At 46.4% G+C, this 19,625-nt stretch overlaps 1 protein-coding gene across 4 annotated transcripts in view; it reads right to left on the reverse strand.

Annotated features, from left to right (window-relative positions):
- RAD52 (RAD52 homolog, DNA repair protein) overlaps positions 1-6,415 on the reverse strand; it is a 35,500-nt gene extending 29,085 nt beyond the window's left edge. The window contains exon 1 of one of the 4 annotated variants that reach the window (XR_004229152.1): positions 6,191-6,415. The gene's annotated coding sequence lies outside the window, so the exon portion shown is untranslated. The other 3 variants (XM_031936255.1, XM_023182985.3, XM_031936257.1) reach the window with 3 other exon arrangements.
- Positions 6,416-19,625: the final 13,210 nt, after the last annotated feature.

Here is a 19,625-nt window from a genome sequence, read left to right on the forward strand (position 1 = left end):
CAAGTAACTGGGACTACAGGCACGCGCCATCATGCCCAGCTAATTCTGATTCTTGTATTTTTAGTCGAGATGGGGTTTCACTATGTTGTGTGGGCTAGTCTCGAACTCCTGAGCTCAAGTGATCCACCCGCCTCGGCCTCCCAAAGTGCCAGGATTACAGGCGTGAGCCACCGCGCCCGGCCTATTGGTTCTTTATAGATCTTGAATATCAGTCTTTTGTCAAATAGGTCCCGGTGCTTCCCCATTCGTTTTCTTACAGTATCTGTGATTACATTTTGATGTAATCAATCATGTTGATCTTTGTGTGTGTGTTTTTGCTTTTTTAAGTGACTCTATGGCATCCTGAGCCCTAAGAAACCTTTACACACACTCAGGTCATGGAGATATTCTCATCTTCTAAAAGCCTCACGGTTTTCTAATTTTAGAAACACTGGGTGTGCTGGGTGCAGTTGCTCACACCTGTAATCCCAGCACTTTGGGAGGCTGAGGCAGGTAGATTGCATGAGGTGAGGAGTTCAAGACCAGCCTGACCAACATCGTGAAATTCCATCTCTACAAACAACACAAAAATTAGCTGGTTCTGGTGACATGTTCCCGTAGTCCTAGCTACTAAGGGGGATGAGATGGAAGGCTTGCTTCAGCCTGGAAGGTGGAGGCTGCAGTGAGCTGAGATCACTCCACTGCACTCCAGCCTGGGTGATAGAACGAGACTCTGTCTCAAAAAAAAGGAAGAAATTAGGCCGGGTGCGGTAGAAAGAAACTAGGCCTGGTGCAGTGGCTCAAGCCTATAATCCCAGCACTTTGGGAGGCCAAGGCAAGCAGATCACCTGAGGTAGGGAGTTCGAGACCAGCCTGACCAACATGGAGAAACCTCGTCTCTGCGAAAAATACAAAATTAGCCGGGCGTGGTGGTGCATGCCTGTAATCCCAGCTACTCGGGAGGCTGAGGCAGGAGAATCGCTTGAACCTGGGAGGCAGAGGTTGTGGTGAGCCGAGATCGCACCATTGCACTCCAGCCTGGGCAACAAGAGTGAAATTCTGTCTCAAAAAAAAAGGAAGAAAGAAATTAAGTAGCCAGGAGCAGTGGCTCACGCCTGTAATCCCAGCACTTGAGGCTGAAGTGGAAGGATCGCTTGAGGCTCAAGAGTTCAAGACAAGCATAGGGAACATAGCTGTCTCTACAAGCAATAAAACATTAGTCGGGCATGGTGGAGCATGCCTGTAGTCCCAGCTACTCAGGAAGCTGTGCTGGGAGGATCACTTGAGCGGGGGCGAGGAGGGGGTCAAGGCTGTAGTGAGCCATGATCACACCACTACACTCCAGCCTGGGCAACACAGGAAGATTCTATCTCAAAAAAGAAAGAAAGAAATTAAATATATGCCTGTCACATGATCCCAAAATTCTGATAGGTGTTTTCCCAGAGGAAGTAAAAACATGATTAAAAAAAAAAAAAAAAGTCGGGGTAGAAGGGAGAGAGCCTGGACTAGGATAGTGGCTATGGCAAGAAATCATGAATTCAAGATATTAAAAAGGTAAAGACTGGCAAAGATGTTTTATTCTTCTCCATTTCCTTATCACCTAAAAGCATTTCTTCTTTTTTTTTTTTTTCTTTTTTTGAGAAGGAGTCTCACTCTGTTGCCCAAGCTGCAGTACAATGGCACAATCCCGGCTCACAAAAGCATTTCTTATTATACATGGAGGGCTGAAGAAGCAGGTCAGGTGGACTCTGGATATAAAGTACGAGAGAGATGTGACCAGGTGATGGGTCAGATTCTGATTGTGAAGGTCAAGAATGGCTCGATGAACAAGACTGGAGCAAGTTTCTTCTATTTTCATTTATGAACACAGTGCTATAATGTTCATGGTACTTAAAAAGAATTGGCAGAAGTAGAAAGAAATGGCCAGGCACGGTGGCTCACATCTGTCATCTCAGCACTTTGGGAGGCCAGTGCAGGCAGATCACCTGAGGTCAGGTGTTCAAGGCCAGCCTGGCTAACATGGTGAAGCCTCGTCTCTACCAAAGATACAAAACTTAGCGGGGCATGGTGGTGGGTGCCTGTAATTCCAGCTCCTCAGGAGGCTGAGGCATGAGAATCACTTGAATCTGGGAGGCAAAGGTTGTAATGAGTTGATATCACGCCACTGCACTCTAGCTTGAGCAAGAGTGAGACTTCGTCTCAAAAAAAAAAAAAAGTAGAAAAAAATTTTTAATTGAAATCTCAAAATATCGTTACCCCTAAAGCCTTATGCAGCTCAACACAGTCTGAAGTATGTGTTTTTTTTTTTTCCGGAGACGTTCCGTTGCCCAGGCTGGAGTACAATGGCGCAATCTCAGCTCACTGCAACCTCCACCTCCCAGGTTCAAGTGATTCTCGTGCCTCAGTCTCCCGAGTACCTGGAACTACAGGCATGCACCACCACACGCAGCTAATTTTCTGTATTTTTAGTAGAGACAGGGCTTCGCCATGTTGGCCAGGTTGGTCTCAAACTCCTGACCTCAGGTGTTCTGCCCACCTCAGCCTCCCAAAATGCTGGGATTACAGGCAAGAGCCACCATACCCGGCCTGAAGTATGTCTTAAAATCTGTGGGAAGGGAACCCAGAAATCTCAGCACTTTGGGAGGCCGAGGTGGGCAGATCACGAGGTCAGGGGTTTGAGACCAGCCTGGACAACATGGTGAAACTCCGTTACTACTAAAAATACAAAAAGTAGCCAGGCATGGTGGCGGGCGCCTGTAATCCCAGCTACTTGGGAGGCTGAGGCAGGAGAATCACTTGAACCTGGGAGACAGAGGTTGCAGTGAGCCGAGATCACACCATTGCACTCCAGCCTGGGCGACAAGAGTGAAACTCCATCTCAAAAAAAAAAAAACCTGTGGGAACATAGGATTGATTCCCTCACACTATGATCATTTCTCTACACTCCCACACCCAGCCATTAGAGAACTGCGGGGCCACACGCTAATCACTGAATCCCCAACACACAGCACAGTCCCCACCCAGCGCAGAGTATGAAGAGCATTTTGGCCTTATTTTAGCTTCTCTCCGCATCAAAACTGCCAGTTCAGTATTAAAAATGAGTGCCCTGAGTGAAGAAACGTTAAAAGCTGCAGAGATGGAAAAATATCCACTAGGCTTTCTGCCCCTGAACCAGTGCTGAGAGAGTCAATCATCATTATTCGGGGTAGTCATGTCCTTTAATGGTATCACGAACACTGAACTAGCCGATACCGAGCCACTGCTCCTCGGGGAAATACAGGCCAATACAGAACCTTGTTTGATGTGTGCTTCTGTTTAAAGACATCTTACCTAATATATATTGTTGATGCATTAACACTGAACTCACAGCCGACAACAAAAGTGGTGCCTGAACAAAGCTAATCTAAAAGCTTATCTTTTCTCTATAAGATACATCACAGCCTTCAACGTGGAAATGCTAGACAGCAGTTCTACTCTTGGAGGCCATTGTAAACAGCAAAATCACCAAAAGCACACACACCCACACAAAAAATGGCACCAAGTATACAGCCAAAATAACACTTACGAATAGTCTTAGAGCTGACACAGGAAGCCAGAGTGTCACCTTATCTGAACACAGCTGGGAAAGCATACAGAGGGTGACTCAAAATTTTGCACAACTATCCTCTCCCACAGCTAGCTCAGTTATCTTTTTCATAAACTCATCTCCAACTATACCGTTTATACAGGATAACACGTTTTGGTGTACATTACATAACAGCAACCTCTGACAGTTTCTGACTCCCTGAGAAGACCAGCACACAAACATTTCTCCGCTTGATACCACTGTAATTAACGGCCTGGTAAGTGTTGAACGGAGAATAGACGACTTTAAAAAACATTCTGTGAGGGGCGCGGTGGCTCACGCCTGTAATCCCAGCATTTTGGGGGGCCAAGGCGGGAGGACCAACTGAGGTCGGGAGTTCAAGACCAGGGTAACCAACATGGAGAAACCCCTTCTCTACTAAAAATACAAAATTAGCCGGGTCTGGTGGCGCACACCTGTAATCCCAGCTACTCGGGAGGCTGAGGCAGGAGAATCGCTTGAACCTGGGAGGCGGAGGTGGCAGTGAGTCAAGATCGCGCCATTGCACTGAGACCTGGGCAACAAGAGTGAAACTCCGTCCCCCAAAACCCAACAGACAAACAGAAAACAAAACTCCCGCCCAGGCGCGGTGGCTCACGCCTGTAATCCCAGCACTTTGGGAGGCTGAGGCGGGTGGATCACCTGAGGTCAGGAGTTCAAGACCAGCCTGCCCAACATGGTGAAACCCCGTCTCTACTAAAAATACCAAAAATTAGTTGGGCGTAGTGGCCCGCGCCTGTCAGCCCAGCCACTGAGGAGGCTGAGACAGGAGAGTCATCTGAACCCGGGAGGCGGAGGCTGCAGTGCGCCGAGATCCGCCATTGCACTCCACCCTGGGCAACAAGAGTGAAACTCCATCTCAAAAAAAAAAAAAAAAAAAGAAACTCCCCTAAACAATACCAGACCTGAGACCCCTGAACTACCTGACCCAATCCAAGAGTTAAACGCTAGTTTCCAAAAACTAAAGTTTTTAATGTCTGTGCCTCAGGCTGCGAGTCCTGTGCAGGACTAGACCGAGAAAGCCTAGAAAACCACCAATATCCATCCAATCACGGAGTATATGTGGTATATCCACACAATAAATAATTCAGCTATCTAAAAAATGAAGTTGATACGTGCTACATACAACATAGATGAACTCTGAATCACTGTATTAAGTGAAATAAACCAAACAAAAGAACAAATAGTGTATAATACAGTACTGAGAATAGGTAAATTCACAACTTAGTGCTGCTGGGAGGAGGAGGACATAATGGGTGTCTGCTAATGGGTTTCAGGGTTTCTTTTAGGGATGATAAAAATGTTCTGGAATCAGACAATGGTGGTGGTTGCACAACCCTGTGAATATACCAAAGCCACTGAATTGCACACTTTAAAAGGGTGAATTTAGACTGGACGTGATGGCTCACACCTGTAATCCCTGCACTTTAGAAGGGCGAGGAGTTGAGACTAGCCTAGCCAACCTGGCGAAAAATACAAAAATTAGCTGGGTGTGGTGGCGTGTGCCTGTAATTCCAGCTACTCGGGAGGCTGAAGCAAAAGAATCGCTTGAACCCAGGAGGCGGAGGTTGCAGTGAGCCGAGCCGGCGCCACTGTACTCCAGCCTGGGCAACAGAGCGAGACTACGTCTCCATTTTTTCAAAAAGGGGGTGAATTTAATTGTATGTGAATTATATCTCAACTTTTTTTTTTTTTTTTTTTGAGATGGAGTCTCGCCCTGTCCCCAGGCTGGAGTGCAGTGGTGCCATCTCGGCTCACCGGTGGGCAACCCCTGCCGCCCGGGTTCAAGCGAATCTCAGGCCTCCGCCTCCCGAGTAGCGGGGATTACAGGCGCCCGCCACCAGGCCTGCCTATTTTTGTATTTTTTAGTAGAGACGGGGTTTCGCTATGTTAGCCAGGCTGGTCCAGAACTCCTGGCCTCAAGCGATGCTCCCGTCGGCCTTCCAAACTTCTGGGATTACAGGTGAGACACCGCGCCAGACCTCTATCTCAATTTGGTAACAAGGCTCAATACTCAGCTAAACTGAGCGTCAAATTTTTATTTATTTATTTTCCCCTTGACAGGGTCTCGCTCTGTCGCCCGGGGTGCAGTGTCGTGGTACGGGTGCGATCCCGGCTCACCACAGGCTCGACCTCCCGGGAACAGGCGGGCAGGCCGCCGCCATGCCCGGCGTCAAATTCCTTTTAAATCAATCATTTCTTCCCAGCGTCCCCCTCTCCCTGCAACTCAACTTCGTTTAGCTGTTAACACCAACTTCAGCTTCCCCACGCCTGTCTCCGGGCAGCGTCTCCAGGGGAGCGCCACCACGGACACCCGGCTGTCCGCACCGCAGTGGGGTCCCGGCGCGCTGGTGCCCGGTTTCCCGTACCCCGCCTTCCTGCCCATCTCTCGGGAAGCCCCGGTACTGAGCCCCTCACTGCGCCGGTGAACGAGAACAGGCCTCTGGACTCAGCATCTCTAGGCTGAGACCTCAGGATCAGCTCCACCGCAGCCCCAGGTTCTCGACTCGGAAGCTGAGCCTTGCCACGCTCCACACCCACCGCCAGAACCACCCCGGGGGGAAGCCGCCCTCCTCCCCCACTTACGCGCCTCCGGCAGCGCGCGGTGCACGCAGGGAGCTCGATCTAGGCTACGGACAAGGGGAAGAGCGCTTAGATGGAAGCCGCGCAGAGGAGAATGGGAAGGGTGTGCGAGGGTCTGTGGGAAGCAGGTCCCAACCCACGCCCAGCGCCGGACCGCAAAAACAGACAGACCGGAGGAGGAACCGTAAATCAAGTAGGAGGGGAAAAGAGCCGCAAAGCCGTCTGCGGCAGCCGTAAAGCAACCTGGAGGCGCCGCGCTGGCGTCTACGTGCTGAGCCGCTCGGCCTGCCCCTTCCCTGCGCGCGCTCTGCCTCCTACTTCCCTCCAGCTTCCCTCGGTCCGCGGCCGTCGGATCTCTGCTGTCCCCTGGTGGGCTCGGGGGTTTCGTCAGGCCTTCAGGGGCAAGTGAGGCCGGCGTGGTTCACACTTCACATGCCCGGCGCCCGTTAGGATGCGGGGCCCACCCGTGCACAATTGGGAAGATCTTAGGCAGAATGGTTGTCAGAGACCTTCCCAGATTCCGCCCGGGCCGAGGCAGCGGTGGACCTGGTGGTTCCGGAGGCCCCTCACCACCGCCGCGCACATCCAGTCGTCACCGGATGGCAACTTCGGTTAGCGACGACTGCGGGGAAATGGAGAAGTGCGGCTTGGCGAGGCCCTCTCGAGAATGCTCCTGGGGCCGGCGCGGCGGCTCAGGCTGTAAACCCCGCACTTTGGGAGGCCGAGGCGGGCGGATCATGAGGTCAGGAGTTCGAGACCAGCCTGGTCAACTTGGTGAAACCCCTGTCTCTACTAAAAATACAAAAAATAAACCGAGCGTGGTAGCGGCGCATGTAATCCCAGCTCCTCGGGAGGCTGAGGCAGAAGAATCGCTGGAACCCGGGAGGCGGAGGTTGCGGTGAGCCGAGATGGCGCCTCTGCACTCCAGCCTGGGCGACAGAGCAAGACTCCATCTCGGAAAAAGATGGATGGATGGATGGATGGATGGATGGATGGATGGATGGATGGATGGATAGATGATTGATTGATAGTCCAACCTCAGAAAGGAAAAGGGTCTTCTATGTATAAAAATTGAGCAATAAATCATAAAGTAAATGGATAAACGTAACTACCTACATAAAACTGTTTAAACTTATGTAAAAAAAAAAAAACACTTTTTTTTTTTTTTTGGAGATAGGGTCTCATTCTGCTGCCCAGGCTGGAATGCAGTGGCATGATCATAGCTCACTGCACCCTTGAACTTCTGGGCTTAAGGGATCCTCCTGCCTTAGCCTCCTAAGTAGGTGGAACCACGGGCCCATGTCACTGTGCCCAGATTTTTTTTTTTTTGTTTAGATACGGAGTCATGCTTTGTCACCCATACTAACAAAACTTTAAACAAGAAGAAAGGTAAATATTATTACCATATATGGTAAGAGAGTTCATATATTAACTTCAAAGAAAAATAAATGAGTGAATATTTCACAAAAGGAGAAATACAATAAATATGAAAAAAGGTTTAACTTCAATAAAAGTAATATATATATATTAAAACAAGTATAACATCATTTCACCGATTAAATTAGAAAATTAAAATGTTTCTTTTTACACAAATATATGAACACATTCTTAATGAATTTTGAAGGTATTGCTTTAGTGTTTTTTATCTTTGCTACACTGGGTAAGTCCAATGCCATTCTAATTCCTGTTGCTTTTTATATAACCTGATACTTTGTATGTGAAAAGAATATAATTATACTTTTTTTAGTTTTCATAGTAGATATTTTCATTTAAGATATTTCCTTTACCTCTTACGATCTAGAATTTCTCAGTGTAGCTATTCCACCTGGAGCTCTTCAACCTCTCTACTTTGGACTGATAGTCTTCTGGCCTGGTGAATCCTGCCTTCCCAAGATTTATACTCCTCACCCAGGAATTTCATTTACCTTTCCTCTGTGTTGGATCTTGTTTCCTAAATCCTGCATCTTCCTCTTTCTAGGTTTCCTTTTACATTTTGATGGAGACATTATTCTGTAACTTTCTGAGAAAGGGTGGGCAATAATTTATTTTTTTTAGAATATGTATTTCTAAATTTATTTTTATTTTTTCATTTTATCAACCTGATTTCAATTTATTCCAACACCTCAGGTGATCCGCCTGCCTTGGGCTCCCAAAGTGTTGGGATTACAGGCGTGAGCCACCCACTGCGCCCGGCCACTACACTGATCTTTATTGTTTTTTTCCTCCTCCTAATTTTGGGTTTCGCTTTTTGTTGCTTTTTCTAGTTCCTTGAGGAATATTGTTAGATTTTTTATTTCAAAAGTTGCTGAAAGCCTAGGTGTGGTAGCTCACGCCTGTAATCCCAGCACTTTGGGAGGCTGAGGCAGGTGGTCAGGAGTTCAAGACTAGCCTGGCCAACATGGTGAAACCCCTGTCTCTACTAAAAATACAAAAAAATTACCTGGGTGTGGTAGTGGGCACCTGTAATCCCAGCTACTCAGGAGGCTGAGGCAGGAGAATTGCTTGAACCCAAAAGGTGGAGGTTGCAGTGAGCAGAGATCGTGCCATTGCACTCCAGCCCAGCACTTCAGCCTGGGTGACAGTGAGACTGCATCTCAAAAAAAGGGGCTGAAAAAGCATTGCATAAAATTCAACATCTCTTTATGATAAAAACAACAACTTGGACATGGAAGGAACATACCTCAACATGACAAAGGCCATATATGACAAACGCACAGCTAATATTATACGGAATAGGGAAATATTGAAAGTCTTTCCACTAAGATTTTGGTTTTGGTTTTTGGGATTTTCTTCTTTCTCTTTCTTTCTTTCTTCTTCTTTTTTTTTTTTTTTTTTTGTAGACAGAGTCTCGCTCTTATCGCTCAGGCTGGAGAACAATGGCACAATCTCAGCTCACTGCAACCTCCGTCTCCCAGGTTCAAGTGATTCTCCTGCCTCAGCCTCCCTAGTAGCTGGGATTACAGGTGCCCACCACCATGCCCAGCCAAATTTTTGTGTATTTTTAGTAGAGATAGGGTTTGACCATGTTGGCCAGGCTGGTCTCGAACTCCTGATCTCAGGTGATCCACCTGCCTTGGCCTCCCAAAGTGCTGGGATTACAGGTGTGAGCCACTGTGCCCAGCCAACTAATATTTTTGAATAAGGCAAGTATGCCTACTTTTACTACTCTTATTTAACATAGTACTTGAAGTCCCAGCCAGAGCAATTTGGCAAGAGAAAGAAATAAAGGGCATCCAAATTGAAAAGAATGAAGTCAGATTACTCTGGTTTGCAGATGACATGATCTAATATTTAGAAAAATCGTGTCGGGGCTCTTGCCTGTAATCCCAGCACTTTAGGAGGCTGAGGTAGGAGGATCACTTGAGGCCTGGAATTCAAGACCAGCCCGGACAGTTAGTGAAACCCTAGACCCCATCTCTACAAAAAAGATTTCTTTAAAAAAAAAGGGAAACGCTACCCGCCATTGATCTGGACAAAGATTTTTTAGGTAAGTCCCCCCAAAACCCATGCAATACAAGCAACAATAGATAAATGGGATTACATCACATTAAAAAGCATGTGCACTGCAAAAGAAACAAGCAATAAAGTGAAGAGACAACATACAGAATGGGAGAAAATACTTGCAAACTATACATCCAACAAGGGATTAGTAACTAAAATATATATATACACACATATATATAAAAACTCAAGCAACTCAAAAGCAAAAAATACCCAAATAATTTTATTTAAAAATGGTCCAAAGACCTGCATAGACATTTCTTAAAACAAGACATACAAATGACTAACAGTTTTTTTAAGTGCTCAGTATCACTAATAATTATAGAAATGTAAATTAGAACTGCAATGAAATATTACCTCACCCCTGTTAGAGTGGCTGTTAACAAAAAGATGAAAGATAACTGATGTTGGCGAGGATGTGGAGAAAAGGGAACGCCTGCACCCCGTCAGTGGGAAAGTCAAGTCTTACAGTCACTATGGAAAACAGTACGGCAGTTGCTCAAAAAACTAAGAACTACCATAGGACCCAGCAAGCCCACTGCTGGGTCTATATCCAAAAGAAAGGAAATCAGTTATGTAGAAGAGCTGTCTGCATTCCCATGTTTATTGCAGCCCTATTCACAGCAGACAAGATACAGAATCAACCCACGTGTCCACCAATGAATGAATGGATAAAGCAAATGTAGTAAATATTCACCGTGGAATACCACTCAGCCATTAACAAATCCTGTCATTTGCAGCAACATGAATGGAACTGGAAGTCATTGCGTTCAGTGAAATCAGCCAGGCACAGAAAGACAAATATTACACCTTCTTACTCACATGTGGGAGCTAAAACAGTGGATCTCATGGTGGCAGACAGTAGAATGGTGGCTACCAGAGGCAGGGAAGGGAAGTAGAGGAGGATGAAGAGAAATTGGTTAAAAGGTACAAAAACACAATGAGATGGAAGAATAAGTTTTAGTATTCAATATAGTAGGGAAAGTATAGTTAACCATAGTTTATTATGTATTTCAAAATAGCTAGAAAAGAAGGATTGTAATGTTCCCACCACAAAGAAAAGATGAATGGGCCGGGAGCAGTGGCTCACGACTGTAGTCCCAGCACTTTGGGAGGCTGAGGCGGGTGGATCACCTGAGGTCAGGAGTTCGAGACTAGCCTGGCCAACATAGTGAAACCCCGTCTCTACTAAAAATACAAAAATTAGCTGGGAGTAGTCGCGGGGCACCTGTAATGCCAGCTACTCAGGAGGCCGAGGCAGGAGAATTGCTTGAAACCAGGAGGCAGAGGCTGCAGTGAGCTGAGATTGTGGCATTGCACTCCAGCCTAGGTGACGAGAGTGAAACTCCATCTTAAAAAAAAAAAAAAATGAAAAGATAAAATGAATAGAGGCCAGGCGCCATGGCTCATGCCTGTAGTCCCATCACTGTGGGAGGCCGAGGTGGGTGGATCACCTGAGGGAAGGATTTCAAGACTAGCCTGGCCAACATGGTGAAACCCCATCTCTACCAAAAATACAAAAATTAGCCAGGCATGGTGGCACACACCCGTAGTCCCAGTTACTCAGGAAGCTGAGGTGTGAGAATCCCTGGAACCCAGCGGGCAGACAGAGATTGCAGTGAGCCGAGATCACGACACTGGACTCCAGCCTGGGCAACAAGTGAGACCCTTTTTCTAAACAAAGAAAAGAAAAAATAAATGGATAACCAATTACCCTGAGGTGATCATTTACACGTTGTTTACAGGTATGAAAATATCACATGTACCTCAAAAGTATATACAACTATTATATACGTTTTTTGGGGTTCTTTGGAGATAGGGTCTTACTTTGTTGTCCAGGCTGGAGTGCAGTGGCACCATCTTGGCCCAGCGTGACCTTCGCCTCCTGGGTTCAAGAGATTCTGCTGCCTCAGCCTCCCAAGTAGCTGGGATTACAGGTGTGCACCACCATTTCCAGCTAATTTTTGTATTTTTAATAGAGATAGGGTTTCACCACAATGGCCAGGCTGGTCTCGAACTCCTGACCTCAGGTGATCCTCCCATCTTGGCATACCAAAGCGCTGGGATTACAGGTGTGAGCCACTGTGACCTGCCCTGTATATCAATTTTTTCATTGTGAAAATAAATAAATAAATTGTTTCAGTGGCCGGTGAGGTGTCCCTTGCTTCTACTGGTATATGCCTTCAATACTACTGTGCTGACACTTTCTCAAGTCGTCTCACAATGATAGAATTAGCCTTATTGAAACACCTGTATTTATTAAACAACTTCCTTCTAAGATGCTCCAGGCTTTTAAAATTATACTTTATCCTGAGCATAATTCTTTGAGATAGAGAGAGGGACAGGTGAAGTCACACCTCACACTTCATAGCAGAGGTATTACTCTACAACCGTAAGCACACTCCTGTGAGTTGCATGAATTCTAAACTCTTCCAATACTGCTAGTTGTTTGTGAACGTGCCTTCAAGCACATGCTAAAATCAGGCCTTTTTTTTTTTTTTTTTTTTTTTTTTTTGAGACAGGGTCTTGCTCTGTCGCCCAGGCTAGAGTGCAGTGGCACAAGGTTGGCTCACTGCAATCTCCACCTTGGGTTCGAGTGATTCTTCTGCCTCAGCCTCCTGAGTAGCTGGGATTACAGGCGCCCACCACCACACCCGGCTAATTTTTGTATTTTTAGTAGAGATGGGGTTTCACCATGTTGGCCACACTGGTCTTGAACTGCTGACCTTGAGATCCACCCACCTCGGTTTCCCAAAGTCCTGGGATTACAGGCCTGAGCCACTGTGCCTGGCCTACTCTCTGTTTTTGTGAATTTGACTATTTTAGATTCCTCATATTAGTGGAATCATGAATATTTGTCTTTTTTTTTTTTTTTTTTTTTGAGACAGAGTCTGGCTCTGCCGCCCAGGCTGGAGTGCAGTGGCGCAATCTCGGTTCACTGCAAGCTCCGCCTCCTGGGTTCATGCCATTCTCCTGCCTCAGCCTCCCAAGTAGCTGGGACTACAGGTGCCGCCACCTCGCCTGGCTAATTTTTTTTTTTTCCTTTGTATTTTTAGTAGAGACGGTTTCACCGTGTTAACCAGGATGGTCTCAATCTCCTGACCTGATGATCTGCCTGCCTCGGCCTCCCAAAGTGTTAAGATTACAGGCGTGAGCCACCGTGTCCGACCTTATTTGTTAATTTTTTGAAGAACCACTGTACTGATTTCCTTAGCACTTGTACCAGTTTACATTCCATCCAACAGTACACAAGGGTTCTGATTTCTCCACAACCTCGCCAATGCTTATTTTCTTTTCCTTTTTCTTTTTTTGAGACAGAGTTTCACTCTTGTTGCCTAGGCAGGGGTGCAATGGTGCAATCTCAACTCACTGCAACCTCCACCTCCCAGGTTCAAGCGATTTTCCTGCCTCAGCCTCCCGAGTAGCTGGGATTACAGGCATGTACCACCACTCCTGGCTCATTTTTTTGTTTTTTTAGTAGAGATGGGGTTTCACCATGTTGGCCAGGCTGGTCTCCAACTCCTGACCTCAGGTGATCTGCCCGCCTCGGCCTCCCACAGTGCTGGGGTTACAGTTTTGAGCCACCATACCCGGTCACTTCGTTCTTCTTTCTTATGACTAGTAAAGATTTTTGTTGTTGTTGCTTTTGAGATGGTGTCACACTCTTTTGCTCAGGTTTGAGTGCATTGGCATGATCATACCCCACTACAGCCTCAAACACTTAGCCTCAAGCACCCTCCTGCTTCAGCATCCTGAGTACCTGGGACTACAGGTGTGGGCTATCATGCCCTGCTTGGACTAGTCAAGTTTTAACAGATCATTAATTAACTCCTATTTTTCAAATAGCAGTAGCTGACCTACTAGGAGACATTTAATACAGAGGCATAGGTCTCAGCCAAGGCAGTGCATCCAATTAGCCCTTAATTTCCTATATTTCACTGCCTGTTTCTTAAAAGGAAATAAAAGGCTTTTAGAACTCAAAGTAGCAGCTGTCAAGTGGAACTCTCCATATTGCATTTTTCAATAATTATCATTCCACAGAGCCCACCCTGGGCAGAATATCCAAGCCACTGGTTCTGAGATGGAGCCAGCTGGGATCAGAACTACCTTACTTCAATGCAAACATATTTTTCTAACTAATCTACTCCCTGGAAAAAGTTATTTTAACTGGATTTAAGACAGTGGGAGGAAAAGAAGTATAGAGAAGCACTGGCTTTCTTCCCGTTACTGCAGAATCAGTCGGTGTTTAGAATGAAGTGTGTCTTTTACAAGTAATTGATCTTCAAAACGGTAGAACTTCTGCCAGGCCGCAAAGTGGCAGAAGGGAAACGTGGGTCAGCACAAAAACTATTGAGAGTAAGAGAGAGAGAGAGAGAGAGAAGGCCGGTGTCGCCGCTAGACCTTGAGCTTTTTTTTTCTTTTTCTTTTTTTTGAGACAGAATCTTGGTGTCGCCCAGGCTGGAGTACAGTGGTGTGATCTTGCCTCACTGCAGCCTCCACCTCCCGGGTTCAAGCGATTCTCCTGCCTCAGCCTCCCAAGTAGCTGGGACTACAGGCTGATGCCGCCACACCCGGATAGTTTTTTTTTGTATTTTAGTAGAGGCAGGGTTTCACTGTGTTGCCCAGGCTGGTCTTGAACTCCTGAGCTCAGGCAATCCATCTGCCTCCACCTCCCAAAATGCTGGGATTACAGGCATGAGCTACTGCACCCGGCCTAATTCATTTAATTCTTTTTTTTTTTTTTTTTTTTTGAGACAGAGTTTTGCTCTTGTTGCCCAGGCTGGAATGCAATGGCACGATCTCAGCTCACTGCAACTTCCGCCTCTCAGGTTCAAGTGATTCTCCTGCCTCAGCCTCCCGAGTAGCTGGGATTACAGGCATGTGCCACCACGCCCAGCTAATTTTGTGTTTTTTATAGAGACAGGGTTTCTCCATGTTGATCAGTCTGGTCTCGAACACCGACCTCGTGATCCGCCTGCCTTGGCTTCCCAAAGTGTTGGGATTACAGGCGTGAGCCACTGCTCCTGGCCTCATTTAATTATTATAATCTTTACAATAACCTCATGAGGCAATTAATTGTTCCTGGACCAAACTGAGGGTCAGGCTGCTATTTCTCGCAGCCCAATAACAAGATGCAGATGAACTGGAGAGAAAGAGTTTTTATTTCTGCAACTGGTTACAGGGAGATGGCCTGGAAATTATCACCAGACCGACTCAAAATTACAAAGCTTTCCAGAGCTATGTCCCTTCTAAGCTCTATGTCTATGTGTAAGTGTGCCTTTATCTAAAGACATATGTGAATAAGTTCTTTTAATCTATAACTAAGGTCTGAGTCTTGAAGCCCTTTCTCTGGAGCCTCAGCAAATTTACTTCATCTAAGTGGGTCCAGGTGCTGGGGTGATTACCCTTGTCTCCTGCTAAATCATGGAGGTTTGGAGAGTTCCTTCAGACCTCCAATAAACTTGTTTTTGGAGGCCTTGGGGAGTTTCTTCAGACCCCCATTAAAACTTGTTTAATCCTAAATGTGTCCTATTAAGAATTCCTTCGTTATTGGCCAGGCGCGGTGGCTCACGCCTGTAATCCCAGCACTTTGGGAGGCCGAGGCCGGTGGATCACCTGAGGTCAGAAGTTCAAGACCAGCCTGGTCCACATTGTATATTTAGTAGAAACCCCATCTCTACTAAATATACAAAAATTAGCCAGGCGTGGTGGCAGTCGCCTGTAATCCCAGCTATTCGGGAGGCTGAGGCAGGAGAATTGTTTGAACCTGGGAGGCGGAGGTTGCAGTGAGCTGAGACCGCGCCATTGTGCTCCAGCCTGGGTAACAAGAGCTTCGTCTCAAAAAAAAAAAAAAAAAGGATTCCTTGGTTATTTTGTCATGTCTTATGGCCTAGGAAAGGCCTGGACAAAACGCTTGGTGGGCTTTTGTTACATTCCAGCCTTTCTATAAGGGCACTGGCTTTTTTTTTTTTTTTTTTTTTTAAGCTTGTATCCAATCAGTCAAAGCTGAAACAGTTGTTATTGGAGCCCTGCGTTAGTGAGACCTGGCCTGCCACATAATGAGAGGCCATACTCATTGACTAAGATGTTGTCGATTTTTTTTTTTTGAGATGGAGTTTTGCTCTTGTTGCCCAAGCCGGAGTGCAATGGCGCGATCTCGGCTCACCGCAACCTCCGCCTCCTGGGTTCAAGCGATTCTCCTGCCTCAGCCTCCCGAACAGCCGAGATTACAGGCATGCGCCACCACGCCCAGCTAATTTTGTATTTTTAGTAGAGAAGGGGTTTCTCCATGTTGGCCAGGCTGGTCTCGAACTCCCGACCTCAAGTCATCTGCCCGCCTTGGCCTCCCAAAGTGCTGGGATTACAGGAGTGAGCCACTGTGCCCGGCCAATGTTGTCCATTTTAAGACTTAGCATTATTTTACTTACCATCATGAACGGAAATAAATTAGAACAAAGGTCTCTGAGGGGAAAGGAGAAAAGTTTCCAATCATCAGTAAATGCTTGTTCATGAATCTGGAATTTACCCCCCTCCGCTGTTTCCAAGTCTTTTTCAATACACAAAAGCTTTAAGTTTCAGTGCCAATTTATACTATAATCTTTCGAAAGACATTTCAAATGACACAGAACTCCAAGTATGAATGATATGAACTGACAGTCGCATCACAACTGCCAGCTGGCTGACAATAATTGTAAGAAGCATCGCAATTTCAGAAATGTTGAAGTGTTCAAGTAATTGAATCTTAGAATCAAACAAATTATCCCCATTTTGCTGTATGGAAACTGTGGTACAGAGAGATTCTGTGGTTTGCCAAAACCGCACAGCTATTGCCTTATCAGGACTTTGAACTTAGGTGGTCAAAGCGCTCTGGTTTCAGAGTCAGTGCTTTTGCCACTAAGAGACTTTCACAGCCATACAAGATAATGCTCTATGCATCTCCAGTGGTCGTCCCATTTCTCTGGTAGAAATCTCCCAAGACAGGAAATCACTACCTTGCAATTCAGCAAATCTATTTTTGGACAACTCTAATTGAAAGAAAGTGCTTCTGTTGGATGTTAAGCATTTGCCAGAAGGAGAAAAAAATAGTGCTTCTGAATCAAAATCTTGCATTTTTTGATCTATCCTTTGGGATCACACAGAACAAGTTGAATGCCTCTTTCATATGACAGTGTTTTGGTTTTACTTTTCCAAATAATGTGGGAATGACTGGATTTCATTCATTCAAACAGGTATTTATTGAGCATATACTATGTGTAAAACACTGTGCAGGGAACAATAGGGAATATAAAGAATGAAACTCAGGGCCGGGTGTGGCGGCTCACGCCTGCAATCCCAGCACTTTGGGAGGCCGAGGCGGGCAGATCACATGGTCAAAAGATTGAGACCATCCTGGCCAACTTGGTGAAACCCGGTCTCTACTAAATTAGCTGGGCATGGTGGCATGAGCCTGTAGTCCCAGCTACTCAGGAGGCTGAGGCAGAAGAATCGCTTGAACCCAGGAGGCAGAGGTTGCAGTGAGCCGAGATCAGCCACTGCTCTGCAGTGTGGGTGACAGAGTGAGACTCCGTCTCAAAAAAAAAAAAAAAAAAAAGAAACTCAGGACCTACTCTTAAGGAATTTACACTACAGTAGGAAAATGAGACATATATTCGCGATAACTACAAGCTAAATGCAGTAAATCATGAGCAGTCCAGATAAGAAAATCGAGATGAGTGAAGACATTATCTCTAAAGCAGCAGCAGAAAGCCTTCATGGAGGAAACAGCACAAGAACTGGAATTGGATATCTATGTATCTGGACTAATATCAGACTGTAGATTGATGGATACTATACCTACTGTAATACCTAGGAACATTATTCTGCAATGTATTGAATTTTCTAGAACTGCTTTTTCTGGAGTAACTTTAGTCATTTGTTTTTTTTTTTTCTTTCTCCTGCTTAACAGTGTATCAATCTCCACCTTATTTCTCTTATTGATTATTCCATTGAGCACTACTTGAAGTAAGCTTAAAGATCATCTCATCTAAAGCTTTTCAAATTCTCTCTTTTTTTTTTGAGACGGAGTCGCTCTGTCGCCCAGGCTGGAGTGCAGTGGCGCTATCTCGGCTCACTGCAAGCTCCACCTCCCAGGTTCACGCCATTCTCTTGCCTCAGCCTCCTGAGTAGCTGGGACCACAGGCGCCTGCCACCGTGCCCGGCTAGTTTTTTGTGTTTTTAGTAGAGACGGGTTTCACCGTGTTAGCCAGGATGGTCTTGATCTCCTGACCTCGTGATCTGCATGCCTTGGCCTCCCAAAGTGCTGGGATTACAGGCATGAGCCATTGTGCCTGGCCTCAAATTCTTTTTTTTTTTTTAGAGACAGGGTCTCACTTTGGCACCCAGGCTGAAGTGCAGTGGTGCAATCCCGGTTCACTGCAGTTTTGACCTCCCAGGTTCAAGCGATTCTCCCACCTCAGCCTCCTAAGTAGCTGGGACCACAGGCACATGCCACCACACCCGGCTAATTTTTGTATTTTTTTTGTATACATAGGTTTTCACCTTGTTGCCCAGGCTGGTCTGTAACTCCTGGGCTCAAGGGATTTGCCTGCCTTGGCCTCCCAAAGTACTAGGATTACAAGCATGAACCACTGCGCTCAGCCAGTTTTTCACATTCTTTTTCTTTCTTTTTTTTTACACAGAGTTTTGCTCTGTTACCCAGGCTGGAGTGCAGTGGCACAATCTCGGCTCACGGCAACCTCTGCCTCCCAGGTTCAAGCGATTCTCCTGCCTCAGCCTCCTGAGTAGCTGGGACTACAGGCCCATGCCACCACGCCCGGCTAATTTTTGTATTTTTACTAGAGAAGGGGTTTCGCCATATTGGCCAGGATGGTCTTGATCTCCCAACCTCATGATTCACCGGCCTCAGCCTCCCAAAGTGCTGGGATTACAGGCATGAGCCACCGTACCCAGCCCAGTTTTTCAGATTTTTTTTTTTTTTTTTTTTTGAGATGGAGTCTCACTTTGTCACTCAGGCAGGCATGCAGTTGGCGCGATCTTGGCTCACTGCAAGCTCTGCCTCCCAGGTTCACACCATTCTGCTGCCTCAACCTCCCAAGTAGCTGGGACTACAGGCGCCCACCACCACGCCCGGCTAATTTTTTGTATTTTTAGTAGAGATGGGGTTTCACTGTGTTAGCCAGGATGGTCTTGATCTCCTGACCTCATGATCCGCCCGCCTCGGCCTCCCAAAGTGCTGGGATTATAGGCATGAGCCACTGCGCCTGGCCCAGTTTTTCAGATTCTTATTGCAGAAGTTAAAAAGGGAAGAAAAGGAAGTTTTTTGAATTCTTAAAAGCAGAAACCTTTTCCTCAAAGGAAATCGTGGGTGTAGGCCGGGCGCGGTGGCTCAAGCCTGTAATCCCAGCACTTTGGGAGGCTGAGACGGGCGGATCACGAGGTCAGGAGATCGAGACCATCCTGGCTAACACGGTGAAACCCCGTCTCTACTAAAAAAATACCAAAAGCTAGCCGGGCGAGGTGGCGGCGCCTGTAGTCCCAGCTACTCGGCAGGCTGAGGCAGGAGAATGGCGTAAACCCGGGAGGCGGAGCTTGCAGTGAGCTGAGATCCGGCCACTGCACTCCAGTCCGGGCGACAGAGCCAGACTCCGCCTCAAAAAAAAAAAAAAAAGGAAATCGTGGGTGTATCCCCAATACAGAAAACACAGTGGTTCTGCCCCAGCTGAAATTGGGTCAGGAACCTGTGGCCCGGATCTCTTAGTCTTGAGGTGCCTCCACAGAATAATCTGGAAATCACTACCCATTCCCATTCAATGTTTACTTACCTGTAAAATAATCAACCTGCCCATGTTTGAGAGCCTGTGTTGACAGACATTATAATATATGCAAAAGTAAGTAATACATACACATAAGTGAATTAAGTTATTATGGACTATAGGTC

This window comes from Piliocolobus tephrosceles, chromosome 10, assembly GCF_002776525.5.
Source record: "Piliocolobus tephrosceles isolate RC106 chromosome 10, ASM277652v3, whole genome shotgun sequence".
Classification (NCBI taxonomy): Eukaryota; Metazoa; Chordata; class Mammalia; order Primates; family Cercopithecidae; genus Piliocolobus; species Piliocolobus tephrosceles.